The sequence below is a fragment of the Marmota marmota genome, unplaced genomic scaffold (genome assembly GCF_001458135.2).
Source record: "Marmota marmota marmota unplaced genomic scaffold, marMar, whole genome shotgun sequence".
Classification (NCBI taxonomy): domain Eukaryota; kingdom Metazoa; phylum Chordata; class Mammalia; order Rodentia; family Sciuridae; genus Marmota; species Marmota marmota.
In genome coordinates, this window is record NW_025999871.1 from 751,732 (window position 1) to 766,002 (window position 14,271).

Genomic DNA, 14,271 nt, shown 5'->3' on the forward strand with positions numbered 1-14,271 from the left:
ATTCAGTGGCTTAAAGCAACAGATAATTATTATTTTGGTGTTCTGGAAGCCAGAACCTGGGTTCAATTCCTAGCACTGTTAAAAATATTTTTTTCTTGGGTTGAGGCCGTGGCTCAGTGGCAAAGTGCTTACCTGGCATGTGTAAGGCACTGGGTTTGATCCTCAGCACCACATACAAAAATAAGCAAACAAAATAAAGTCATGCTGTCCATCTACAACCACAAAAAAAAAATTTAAGAAAAAAATTTTTTCTTTAAATCTACTTTTCCCTTTCTTTTTTTATATCCAGAATAAGCCATCAGGTATATCAGGCATATTAGGGTGGGTTATATTAGATGAGGTTCCTTATAGCTGACTTCTGAGCAATGGAGTTAGGACTTTTGCTGGTTAAGCTAGAAGGAGTAAGTCAGGTCAGGTCCCAGACAATGCAGACTTCCTTTCTGTCCCTAGAATTGAACTTGCCCTTTATACATTCCAGAGAAGACTCAGGGCTGAGAGAGCATCCAGAAGGAATATGGGCTTTAAGAGGCCAGAAAGGAGGACAAATACTTTTATCTATGCCTCCGGAGGACAAAAGGCCCAGGAGGAAGAGGGACTGACCTGAATTTTTGCCGATCAGCCCTGTTTGCGGGGAAGAGGGGAATTGGTCTCTTCCATTGAGATCAGCAGATAACTTGATTCTGCCCCATGCCAGGCATTTTGTCAGTGGTAAGACAAAGGCAGTGAGGAGTAGCCTCTTACCCCAGCCAGAGAAATGGGCCTGCATGACAGGATAAATTAACCTTTTACTCTGGCCACTGGGGCACTTACCTGGAGCTTGGAGAAGTCACACAACCTTGGGAATCCTTAGGAGAAGATGTTTCAGTTACTCTCCGAAGAAAAGAAGAAAGCCAGAAGGAGGCAGATGCACTATAAGCATAATAATGCCACAGTGATGGTGGAGGCTGAATAGTGGCTCCCAAAGATGTTCCACATCCTCTTCCCAGGTATCCATAACTATTACCTAGAATGGCAAAAGGGACTTGAACAGGTATGATTAAGTTGAGAATCTGGAGATGGGAGGATGATCATGGATCAGCTGGGTAAACCCTAAATGTAACCACAGGTGTTTTTGTTTTAAATACTTTTTTTTTTAGTTGTGAATGGATACAATACCTTTATTTTATTGATTTATTTACTTACTTACTTACTTGTTAATTATGCGGTGCTGAGGATCAAACTCAGTGCCCCACGCGTGTTAGGCAAGCTCTCTACCATTGAGCCACAACCCCAGCCCCACCACAGGTGTTTATAAAAGAGACACAGAGGGAGATATGACTATAGAAGAAGGAGATTCAATGATGGAAGCAGAGAAGCAGAGTGATCTGCTTTGAAGATGGAGGAAGGAGCATAGGTGGTTATGGAAAAAGAAAAGAAAAGCAGATCTTCTCCTGGAGACTCCAAAAGGACTCAGCCCTGCTGACACCTTAATGTTAGCCCAGTAAGGCTGATTTGGGGCTCCTGACCTCCAGAATCATGAGAGAATACCTTTGTGTTGTTTCAGGCCACCGAGTTTGTGGTCATTTGTGACTGCAGCCATAGGAAAGAAATACAGGGAGTCACACAGCAGGAAGAATACACGTGCAGCAGCCTGAGTAGTCTTCAGAAGAAAACAAACTGTCGAGGGGCTGAGGATGTTTAACTCTAAGGGCTTTAAAAAGAAAAATCAACCGCAGATTTGCAGGTGCAAAACCCTGATGATTCCAGCAGCCCCTGCCCCCATGAGCAGGAAAGCAGAACCCATGTCAGCAGTGTCAGCTGTGGGAAAGAAGCAGATCCACTGGCTTCCCCACAGCTGCAGCCCAGGGTGGTGGCAGCACATGTCAGTCAAGACTGAGCCATCATGGGGGGAAGAGAAGAAACTGGGCAATGAGGGAGGAAAGGGGCTCACTGGAGAACACTGAGGAGGGCAGAAGCAGAGGGAGGCAGGAGGAATAAGGAGGTGGCTGGATACCCCTCACTGCAGTGCTCTCCACCCCAAGAAGCTTGGGCTCAGAAGGAAACCCTTCCTTCCCTCCTCTCTTTTTTACCTCCTATCTCCCTTCCTCCCTCCCTCTTCCTTCTTTTACTTCCAAGTCAAATAAGTTTCCCTATTCAAAATAATGCATTATTATACAGTGGTTCCTCTACTTACAATGGGGCCACATCCCAATAAACCCATCATAAATTGAAAATGTGTTTAATCCACCTAACTTAACCAAGAGAGAATCATATTGCATTATTGCTAGGCTGGGAAAAGATCCAAACTCAAAATTTAAAGTACAATTTCTGTGAAATGCATATCTCTTTTTTGCCATCATGAAATCAAAAAATCTAAAGTTGAACCATCATTAAGTCGGAAACCCTCTGTATTATCATTATTAATTTTAATCTAAGATACTTTAAAACATACTGGAAAAGTAACAAAGGAAATCCCTAAACACTGTCAACCTTTTAATAATTCTACTTCCAGAAATTATTAAAATTTGTCTTGAGATAGTTGCATCCACATAAATACTATGTCTGTATATTAACATAATCCTAATGATCTTTTCAGTGTGATTTTTTTTCCCTTTTACATTTTTCACATGGCTTCTCCCTTTTCCTGTCTCCCCTCCAACCACTCCCCTGAGGTAAGCAAATTGCATGTTTCTATAGTTTTGTCCAAACTTTGTGCAATCTTTATCATACACAAACACACAGTCCTTCACAAAAATTTCACTATATTCCCACACGATCTCTTTTTGTACATTCTTGATGTCTCTTTTTATAAGGGCACCAATTTCATCCGACCAAGGCCCCACTTTCATTATTTCATCTAACCCTGATTAAATCCAAAAAGGCCCATCTTCAAATGTCATCACATTGGGGTTAAGGACTTCCATATATGAATTTGGCAAGTAACACAAGAATTTGATCCATAGCATTGCCTCATAGTGCTCCATCTATCAAAATTCCATTGTATTTACTCTTGGACCCAGCCACCCCACTGCCTCCTGACAGAGCAGTTGTGAAGAGCTAAATTATATCCCCGACCCCAAAATTTATATGCTGAAGTCCTGCCAATATGTCAGAATGTGACTATATTTGGAGATGGGGCCTGTTGTGGTTTGGAGGTGAGGTGTCCCCCTAAAGCTCATGTGTGAGACATGCAAGGAGTTTAGCAGAGAAATGATTGGGTTATGAGAGTCTTAACCCAGTAGATTGATCTCCTGATGGTATTAACTGAGTGGTGACTAAAGGTGGGTAGGGTATGACTGGAGGAGTGGGTCCCTGGGGGAGTGCCTTTGGGGTATGTATCTTGTATCTGTTGAGTGGAATCTCCCCCCCACCCCTCTCTCTCTCTCTGCTTTCTGATCATCATGTTATCTGCTTCTCTCTGCCACACTCTTCTGCCGTGATATTCTGCCTTACCTCAAACCCCAAGGAATGGAGCCAGCTGCCTATGGACTGAGACCTCTGAAACCATGAGCCCCAAATAAACTTTTCCTCCCCTACAATTGTTCTAATTGGGCCTTTTAGTCACAGCAGTGAAAAAGCTGACTAAAACAGAGCCTTTAAAGAAATAAACAAGGTAAAATGAGGCCATGAGAGTGGGCTCTAATCCAGCACAACTAGTGTCTTTCTAAGAAAAGGAAACTGGGACACAGATACATCCTGAGAGAGAGAAGACCGCATGAGGACACAGGAAGAAGGTGGCCATCAGCAAGACAAAGAAAATGACTTCAGAGTGAAATTCACCTGCTAACTCCTTGATCTCAGACTTCTAGCCCCTAGAATTGTCAGAAAATAAATTTCTGTTGTTTAATCCACCTAGTTTGTGGTATTTATTACAGCAGCCCCAGAAATACAGTAGCATACAGGCAAAATTCCACATGTATTAATTTACTCCTTGTAGCATAGTGTATGATAGAAAAAAAAAATGGGTAACACCTCAAATGTTTCTCTAGAGTACTGATTAAATTAACTGTGCTCCATCTGTGTTCTAGAAAGCTGTGCTGCTGTTTGGAAGATGGAGAAAGCTGTGTCCTAAAAATGAAAGGTATTCAGAAAAAATGCTATTAATTTTAAATAATAAACTAAAAAACAAACAAAATATAGCATACTATCTTTCCCCCCCATGTTAAAAGAGGGAAAAGGAAATTTGAATGCATGGTCATTTATTTATATTTCCAAAAAAAAAAAATCAGTGTAAATGCTAATGTATAGTGGGGGGGACTGATTTGATCTCTGAATCGTGTGGCTGTGTTGTGTGTGAATGTGTCCCACATGAATGTCACCTGTGTAGATGTACAGTCAGTTCCAACTTAGGATGATTCAACTTAAAAATTTTTTATTTTAGGATAGTGCAAAAGCAATATGCATTCAATAAAATCATACTTCAAATTTTGTGTTTTGGTCATTTCCCAAGCTAGCAGTATATGCTATGTGGTAGGATACTCTTGTGATGCTGGGCAGCAGCAGCAATCCGCAGCTCCCAGGTGGACTACACGCTCACATGGGTAAACAACCGAAGTTCTCTGGTGTGCTGTATGGCTAGGGGGATTTGTTAGGTTAGGTTTATTCAATCCATCTTTGTCTTATAATATTTTCAACTTACAGTGAGTTTACCAGGACAGAAGCCTGTCATACATTGAGCAACATCTGTATCCTGTGTGGATGTTGCCCAGCTGAGAGTCTTCCCTGTGAATATGTCCTGTATGGATGCATCAGTGTGGTGATACCCCATGTGAATATATTACTCTAGTCATCTTAGTACTGCTCACTGAAATTTCTGGTTTTCCCCCTCCTGGTCCCATGATTGGATCACACTTCTGCATCTCCTGAAAGTCAGATGCAGTCATGTGACTTGCTTAAGTCAATGAAATGTGAGCAGAAGTAACAGATGTAATGCTCTTCCTTCTGCCCCAGAGATCAGGAATGTTCAAACAACAAAGATACTGACACCCGGGGTACTTGTGGAAGAATAACATGGAGCAAAAATGCCAACAAAGGCTGTGAATGTAGCTCAGTAGTTAAAGCACTTTCCTGGCATATTCAATCCCCAGCACTAAAAACAAAAGCTTCATGGATGAGAAGCATTAACAAGATTTGAAAGCCAGTGAGACTTTGGCATTGTTTATTACTAAAACTATCCCATCCAGACTGATATTATTATGTATTTTTAAAAATAAAAGCCAGGCTTGGTGATGCACACAGGTAATCCCAGTTGCTCTGGAAGCTGAGGCGGGAGCAGCCCAAGTTTGAGGCCAGCCTGGGCAACTTAATGAGACTCTCAAAAATAAAAAAATAAAGGGCTAGGGATATAGTTCAGTGGCAGAGCACTTGCCTAGCATGTGTGCAATCCCCAGCACCACAATTAACTAATTAATTAATCACATGTATTAGTTCTGAATCCAGTCAGAAGAGAGAAGCCACAGAGTAATCTCAACAGGAAACACATAATAAAACAAATTACCAACTGAAATAAGGGGTTGCAACAGTGAATTGGCTAAGAAGTAAAGAGAATTCTAGAGGTTAAGAGGACATTATCAAGAACTTTATGGGGGAAAATAAGCCCAACATGATAAAAATGACTGTTTCCTAGGATAAGAGAACTTATCAAAACTGATAAGAAGAAATAAAAAATCTGAATAAGCCCATAATTATTTTTTTAAATCTGAATAAGCCAGCAGTTCTGCATTCTATTTTATGAAGAATTCTTTTGATTATGAATAATGGGAGGTCAAAGCAAACTCTCCCCAGCAAAATTTCAGAATCTTTGGTTCAAGAAACCAAAAATCTCAGGTTGCCTTGAAGCCCACTAAACTTGAGATGTTAGTAGGAGCTTGCTCTTTCCTCTTGGCCTGGTTGTCCTCTCAGGCAACCCTCCACCCCAGAAGTTCCAAGAAGCATCTTAGAACACCTTGACCTCATCTGCAGCCCCACCTTTAGGCTCTTTGCTGGCCTGTAGGCAGGGCTGCACTTTTGTGGGCCTGTGACTTTTGTGGGCCTGTGGCATTTTTCCCTTCATGGGACCCTTCGGCTCCAAAAGATATATTTTGTATTGTTTTATGTGATGGTCGAACAGCCACAAGGAAGACACAGAGAATCTGCAGAAAACAAAGTTTATTGTGCCTGCAGAGAAGGCCCTTGATGCCACACAAGGCCTCACAGGAAAGACAGCAGGGTGGTCAGAGGCAGAAGACAAGAGTAAGGGAAAGGTTTAAACCAGAACCTTCATTGAGGTTTCCTCATGAATGGAAAAGCAGGGTGAGGTAAATGGTTTAGTATTGGTGAGTTTGAAAATTCTGCATCAGGCTCTAGGCTATGTGGTGGTATTATGGCTTAAATGTGTCCCCAAAGCTCATGTGTTGAAAACTTGATGCCTAATGCAACAGTGTTGGGAGGTGGGGCCTAATAAGAGATGGTTAGGTTATGAGGGCTCCTCGCATGAAATGGATGACTATAGGTATCAATGGAGTGGGTTGTTATTGACGGACTAGTTTATTGTAAAAGCAAATTTGAACCTTTCTTAATCTTTCTCTCAGGTTCTTCCCCTTCTGCTTTCTGCATGGGGTGATTCAGCACAAAGGCTCCACCCCATTTTGGACTTCCTACCCTTCAGAACCATAAGCCAAATAAATTTATATTATTTATAAATTACCCGGTGTGTGGAATTCAGTTATAGTAGCACAAAATGGACTAAGACAGATGGTCTTTAATTGCCTGGTCCCTGGTCCTGGGACATTTAGGCTGAGTCCTGTTACCTCCTGGGGTGGGAGGGCCAGATGGAGGAGGCATGGCCCTGGGCTGGTTACCTTGCATATCAAAGGCATGTTCCTGCCTAAGCCTTTGTTCTCTTAAGAATTGGCTATCCCAGTGAAGGGCAATATTTCAGTGGGAAAGATTTCTTTAAGATGCCAAAACATCATAATACATGGAAAAATGTTAAGGATACATATGTATACATATGATACATATGATAAGGATTCAACATATCAAAATACCTGTTTTATTACTACATTGATATGAAGACAAATATTATCCTTGGCCCCAAAAGATTATTTTTTTCCTACCAATTTTAAGACAACCTAAAACATTTCCACGAATCTCTAACAATATTGTGGGCCCTAGTAGACAAGCCAGTACTGTGTATGGGGGAAACTTGCCTGTTGCTATGTGACCAGGCTACGGTCACATGCTCACCTTGAATTTAAGGAAGTAGGATTCATGCAAACCAGGTAACCCAAGAATGGGAGCAAGGAATTCAAAAAGAAAAATAAAGTCTTTTACCAAAGAAGATACAGCTGTGTGTGATTTAATGATTAAGACATTTTCCAAGAAATCTGTCTTTAGGTGACTTTGTTGTGTGTACATTATAGTGTGTACTTATACAAACCTAGGTGGTCTACGTTAATTAAGCTATGCAAATGGTATTATGACCTTTTTTTTTTTTTTGTGGGGTGGGTGGGGCAGGTGTACCAGGGATTGAACTCAGATGCACTCAACCACTGAGCCACATCCCCAGCCCTATTTTGTATTTTATTTAGAGACAGGGTCTCACTGAGTTGGTTAGAGCCTCACTGTTGCTGAGGCTGGCTGTGAACATAAAATCCTCCTGTGTCAGCCTCACGAGCCACTGGTCTTACAGGATGTATAGGGCTGCTTCTGGCATACTGTTTTATAGTAAACTTTTTTTTTTTGTAGTATTGGGGATTAAGCATAGGAACATTCTACTTCTGAGCTACAACCCCAGCCCCACACCCCTTTTTCTTTTCTTTCTTTCTTTTTTTTTTTTTTTTTTTGGTGAAACAGGTCTTATAAATTTGCCTAGGCTAGCCTCTAATTTATGATCCTCCTGCTTCAGTCTCCCAAGTAGCTGGAATTACAAGCATGAGCCACCACACCTGGCTACAAACTTTTTTTTATAAGTAGGAGTACATTCTAAAACAATTAAAAGTATAATATAGTACACACCAGTAACATAGTTGTTTATTATCAACTATTATGTAAGGTATACAATTGTATATGCTAAGCACTTATATAACTGGCAGTGTGGTAGGTGTTTCCACCAGCATCACCGCAAACAAATAATGTTTCCCATTCTGTTACCTATTACACCACTAGATAATAGGAAATTTTCCATTACAATTTTATGGGAGGGAGTACCATCATCACTGAAACATCCTTACATGGCACAGGTCTGTAGTATGTAAAAAGGTCCCATACAGGAAAGTCACAGATGACCCCAGGCAAGGCACAGCTGAGGCTGAAGCCACCTGTAGCCTACACTCCTTCTAGATCCATGCTTTCTGCTCCAGGCTTGAATCTGAGCCATGGTAGAAAAAGAAAACAGGAGCAGGGGGTGAAGATATGGGGGGGCCATGGAGGAGATCAAGCTCTGACTTTAAGATCCCACAGCAAGAACTTCTCTCCCTAGCTATCCATCAATTTGATGATAAAACCCAGAGGCCCTTTCTGACAGTGTTGACTGGACAAGGGACCTGGGGCTAAATTCATTGATTTTTCCAGTCAACTTTCTTAGAACTTTTGGTCCTAGCCAGGCATGGTGGCCCATGCCTATAATAAGTTTGGGGACAGCCTGTGTGATTTAGTGAGTGAGACTCTGTCATAAAATTTAAAAAATAAATAAATAAAAAAGGACTGGAAATGTAGCTCAAAGGTAGAGCGCCCCTGGGCTCAATCCCCAGTACCACCAAAAAACAGAACAAAAAACCTTTGGTCTTAATAGGTAGTACAAATAAGACCTGCAAACCACTCAATACTTTGACACAGAAGGCAAGGAGAGATATATTTAGTGCTTCCCTAAATTTTGGGGGTGGGGTGGGTACCAGAGATTAAACTCAGGGGAACTCAATCTCTGAGCCACATCCCTAGCCCTATTTTGTATTTTATTTAGAGACGGGTTCCCACTGAGTTGTTTAGCACCTCACTGTTGCTGAAGCTGTCTTTGAACTTGCTATCCTCCTGCCTCAGCCTCCTGAACCACTGGGATTACAGGAGAGTGCCACAGCACCCGGTTTGTTCCATAAACTTTTAATTATTTGTCTTATCACTATAGGTGTCCCTTTATCCTCTTCAGATAATACTGTGGTATGTATCATACTTACATATATTGAGAACTCTGTCAAGCAATGTTATAATTTTATTTTTAAATGCTCATTCACAGTTTTAAAGAATTTAAGAGGGGGGGAAATCCAGTACATTTACCCAGACATTTAGCACTTTTTTGTTGCTCTTCTTTGACTCCTGAAGTCCCAAGTTTACCTCTGGTGTCTTTGCCCTTCAACCTGAAGAGGATCCTTTAGCAGGTCTGCTGGCACCAAATCTCTTTATTTCCCTTTCTCTAAGGATGTCTTTATTTTGGCTGTCATCCCTGAATACATTTTCAGCCAAGAGAGAATTCTGAGTGTTAAAGACTCAATGTTTGTGTCACTCAATATTAACATATGGGGCCTTTGGGAGGGTACTGGGCTATAAGAACAAAGCTCCTGTAATTGGGATAGTATCTGCTAATAGTTTGAATTTGGATATGGTTTGACACTCAAAGATTCATGTGCTATAGTCTTGGTCACCAGTGTGAAGGTATTGAAGGAGTAGAAACTTCAAGGAGTTGAGCTTGGTAGAAAGTGGTTAGGTCATGGACACTCCACCCTGGTGAATGGATTAATGCTCTCTCAAGGTCAGGTCTTATGGGACTGAATCATTTCCCAGAAAAGCCTGTTGTTATTTTAAAAAAAAAATGAGCTAGGCTACACCCTAGTCTCTTGCTTCCTCTTTCACCATATGACCTCTCTCTTCTTCTTGAATGTAATCCCACCACGATGCCATCTGCCATGTTGTAATATAGCCATGATTGCACCTCCCCAAGTGCAATCATGGACTTTCAACCCAAAAATGTGAGCTAAATAAACCTTTTTTTTCCATTTAAAGAAACTACCCTCAGGTATTTTGCAAAAAGGGCTAAAACAGCATCCTTAAAAAAAAAAAAAAAAAAAAAGACCCTGTAACCTCTTCCACCATGTGAGGACACAGAAAGAAGATAGATGTCTAAGAGCTGTAGAAGGGGGTCCTCACCAGACACTAAATCTTTTGGTACCTTGATTTTGAACTTCTCAGCCTCCAAAACTGGGAGGTTCAATACATTTCTATTGCTTATAAGCCACCCAATTTCTGTTATTGTTATAGCATCCCAAATGGACTAAGACACTATATTGACAACCATTTCCTTTCAGCACTTTAAAGATGGTGCTCCAAAATAGAAGACACCATCAAAAACCTACCAACCAAGAAAGCCCAACACCAAAGGGATTTACAGCTGAGTGCTACAAGACCTACAAAGAAGAATTAATACCAATACTCCTCAAATTATTCCATGAAATAGAAAAGGAAGGAAGCCTTCCAAACTCATTCTATGAAGCTAGGATCATCCTGATAACCAAAACCAGGCAGAGACACATCAAGGAAAGAAAATTTCACATCAACATCAATTGTTGAGAGCCACAGCCAAAGGGGCCCCAGCAAACTTCCAGCTGCCAGCTGATGATTGGCTCACAGCGGCCCCAGCAACATCTAGCTGATTGGCTCCTCTGCGGTGATGCTCATTGGGCTGTTTCCCTGCCCTTTCAGACCACGGAGCTGCTCATTGGGGGACTTTTTTGGCTCCGCCCACGTGACCCAGCCAATCGGCCTCAAGAGCAGGAGGATTGGGGGAGGTGGGGAGAAGCTTGTGTAGGGAGAGAGAGGCTTGTGGAAAGCCGGTGGTGGCAGTTGAGGCTCTGAGGATTTTTCCTGAGAGGCTGTTTTGTTTGGCGTGTGTGGTTCTAAAAATAAAGTTAGTTTCTTTTGACAAGTGGCTTCTGATTGTGCCCAGCCAGACTGCGGCAATCAATGATGAACATTGATGCAAAAATTCTCAGTAAAATTTTGGCAAATCACATATAAAAACATCTTTTAAAAAATAGTACACCAGGGTTAGGGTCACAGCTTAGTGATAGAGCACTTGCCTTACACATGTGAGGTGCTGGGCTCAATCTTCAGCACCACTTAAAAATAAAGATATTGTGTCCATCTTAAAAAAAAAAATAGTGCACCTTGATCAAGTGGGATTCATTCCAGGGATGTAAGGCTGGTTCAACATATGGAAATCAATAAATATAATCCATCACATCAATAGACTTAAAGATAAGAATCATATGATTATATCAATTGATGCAGAGAAAGCATTTAGTAAAATACAGCACCATTTCATGTTCAAACACAAGAAAAATTAGGGTTAGTAGGAACATTGTAAAAGCTATCTATGCTAAACCCAAGGGGAACATAATTCTAAATGGCAAAAAATTGGAAGCATTCTCTAAAAACTGGAACAAGACAGGGATGCCCTTTTTCACCACTTCTATTCAACATACTCTTTGAAACTCTAGCCAGAGCAATTAGACAGATGAAAGAAATTAAAGGGATACAGATAGGAAAGGAAGAACTCAAACTATCATTATTTGCTGACAACATGATTCTATACTTAGAGGATCCAAAAAACTCCACCAGAAAACTTCTAGAATTAATTAATGAATTCAGCAAAGTAGCAGGATATAAAATCAATGCCCATAAATCAAATGCATTTCTATACATCAGCGATGAATTCTCTGAAAGAGAAATTAGGAAAACTACCCCATTAATAATAGGCTCAAAAAAAAAATACTTGGGAACCAATTTAACAAAAGAGGTGAAAGACCTCTACAATGAAAACTACAGAACACTAAAGAAATAAATTGAAGAAGACGTTAGAAGATGGAAAGATCTCCCATGCTCTTGGATAAACAAAATTAATATTGTCAAAATGGCCATACTACCCAAAGCACTATACAGATTCAATGTGATTCCAATTAAAATCCCATCATCATTCCTTATAGAAATAAAAAAGGCAGTGATGAAATTCATTTGGAAATAAGAGATCCAGAATAGCCAAAGCAATCCTTAGCAAGAAGAGTGAAGCAGGAGGCATCACAATACCAGACCTTAAACTATACTACAAAGCTATAGTAACAAAACCACATGGTATTGGCACCAAAATATACATGTAGACCAATGGAACAGAATAGAAGACACAGAGACAAAAACCACATGAATCCAGTTATCTCATACTAGCCAAAGGTGCCAAAAACATACATTGGAGAAAAGATAGCCTCTTTAACAAATGGTGCTGGGAGAACTGGAAATCCATATACAGCAAAATGAAAATAAATTCCTATCTCTCACCATGCACATAACTCAACTCAAAGTGGATCAAGGACCTAGGAATTAGACCAGAGACCCTGTGTCTAAAAGAGGAAAAAGTAGGCCCAAATCTTCATCACGTCAGATTAGGCCCTGACTTCCTTAATAAGATTCCTAAAGTGCAAGAAATAAAATCAAGAGTTAATAAATGGGATGGACTCAAACTAAAGAGCTTCTTCTCAGAAAAAGAAACAATCAATGAGGTGAAGAGAGAGAGCCTACATTTTGGGAGCGAATTTTTGCCACATGCGCATCAGATAAAGCACTAATTTTCAGGATATATAAAGAAGTCAAAAAACACCAAAAAAAAAAAAACCCAATTAATAAGTGAGCTAAGAAGCTGAGCAGACATTTCTCAGAAGAAGATATACAATCAATCAATAACACATGAAAAAATATCCAACATCTCTAGTAATTACAGAAATGCAAATCAAAACTAAGATTTCATCTCACGCCAGTCAGATGGCAGTTATCAAGAATACAGACAACATGGGGCTGGGGTTATGGCTCAATGGTAGAGTGCTCGCCTCACACGTGTAAGGCCCTGGGTTCGATCCTCAGCACCATAAATAAATAAAGTAAAGGTATTGTGTCCAACTACAACCACAATATATATATATATATATATATATATATATATATATAAAATTTTTTTAAAAAGAATACAGGCAACAATAAGTGTTGGTGAGGATGTAGGGGAAAAGGCACACTCATACATTGCTGGTGGGACTGCAAACTGGTGCAACCACTCTGGAAAACAGTATGGAAATTCCTTGGAAAACTTGGAATGGAACCACCATTTGACCAAGCTATCCCACTCCTTGGTCTATACCCAAAGAACTTAAAGTCAGCATACTATAGTAACACAGCCACAACGGTGTTTATAGCAGCTCAATTCACAATAGCTGAACTATAGAAGCAACCTAGATGCCCTTCAATAGATGAATGAATAAAGAAACCGTAGTATATACACACAATGGAATATTACTCAGCATTAAAAGAAAATAAAATTATGGCATTTGCAGGTAAATGGTTGGAGTTGGAGAATATTATGCTAAGCGAAGTAAGCCAATCCCCCAAAATCAAAGGCTGAATGTTCTCTCTGATAAGTAGATGTTGATCCATAATGGGGAGGATGGGAAAAAAATTGAAGGAAATTTGATGGGGCAAAGGGGAAGGAGGGGTGAGGGCATGGGGCAGGAAAGATGGTGGAATGAGATGATCATCATTACCCTAGGTACATGTATGACTGCATGTATGGTGCAATGCTACATCGTGTACAACCAGAGAAATGAAAAGTTGTGCCGCAATTGTATACAATGAATCAAAATGCATTTTGCTGTCATATATACTTAATTAAAATAAATAAATTTTAAAAAATAAAAATGAAAAAAAGATTGGGTTCCAAGATCTTCTGACTTCCATGGAGTCTGATGAACAATTCACAATCATTTTAATTTTCTATATGCAGAATGTCACTTTTCTCTGATTGCTTTCAGGTTTCTTCTTTCTTTTCTTTTCTTTTTTTTTTTTTTTTTTCTGGTACTGGGGATTGAACTCAGGAGCACTCAATCACTAAGCCACATCCCCAGCCCTATTTTGTATTTTATTTAGAGACAGGGTCTCAATGAGTTGCTTAGTGCCTCATTTTTGCTGAGGTGGCTTTGAATTTGTGATCCTCCTTCTCAGCCTCCCAAACCGCTGGGATTACAGGTGTGCACCACTGCACCCAGTTTAAGGTTTATTCTTTATCTTTGGTTTTCATCAACTCAATTATAATGTGTTTGTGGGTTTTCTTAGTATTTATCCTATTCAAAATTTGCTGTCTCTTGATTCTTTTTTTTAATTTTTAAACTTTTATTTTTATTTTTTTTAAATTGTTGATAGGCCTTTTATATATATATATATATATATATATATATATATATATATATATGCTTGAGAATTGAAACCGTGCCTTAACCACATGATCAA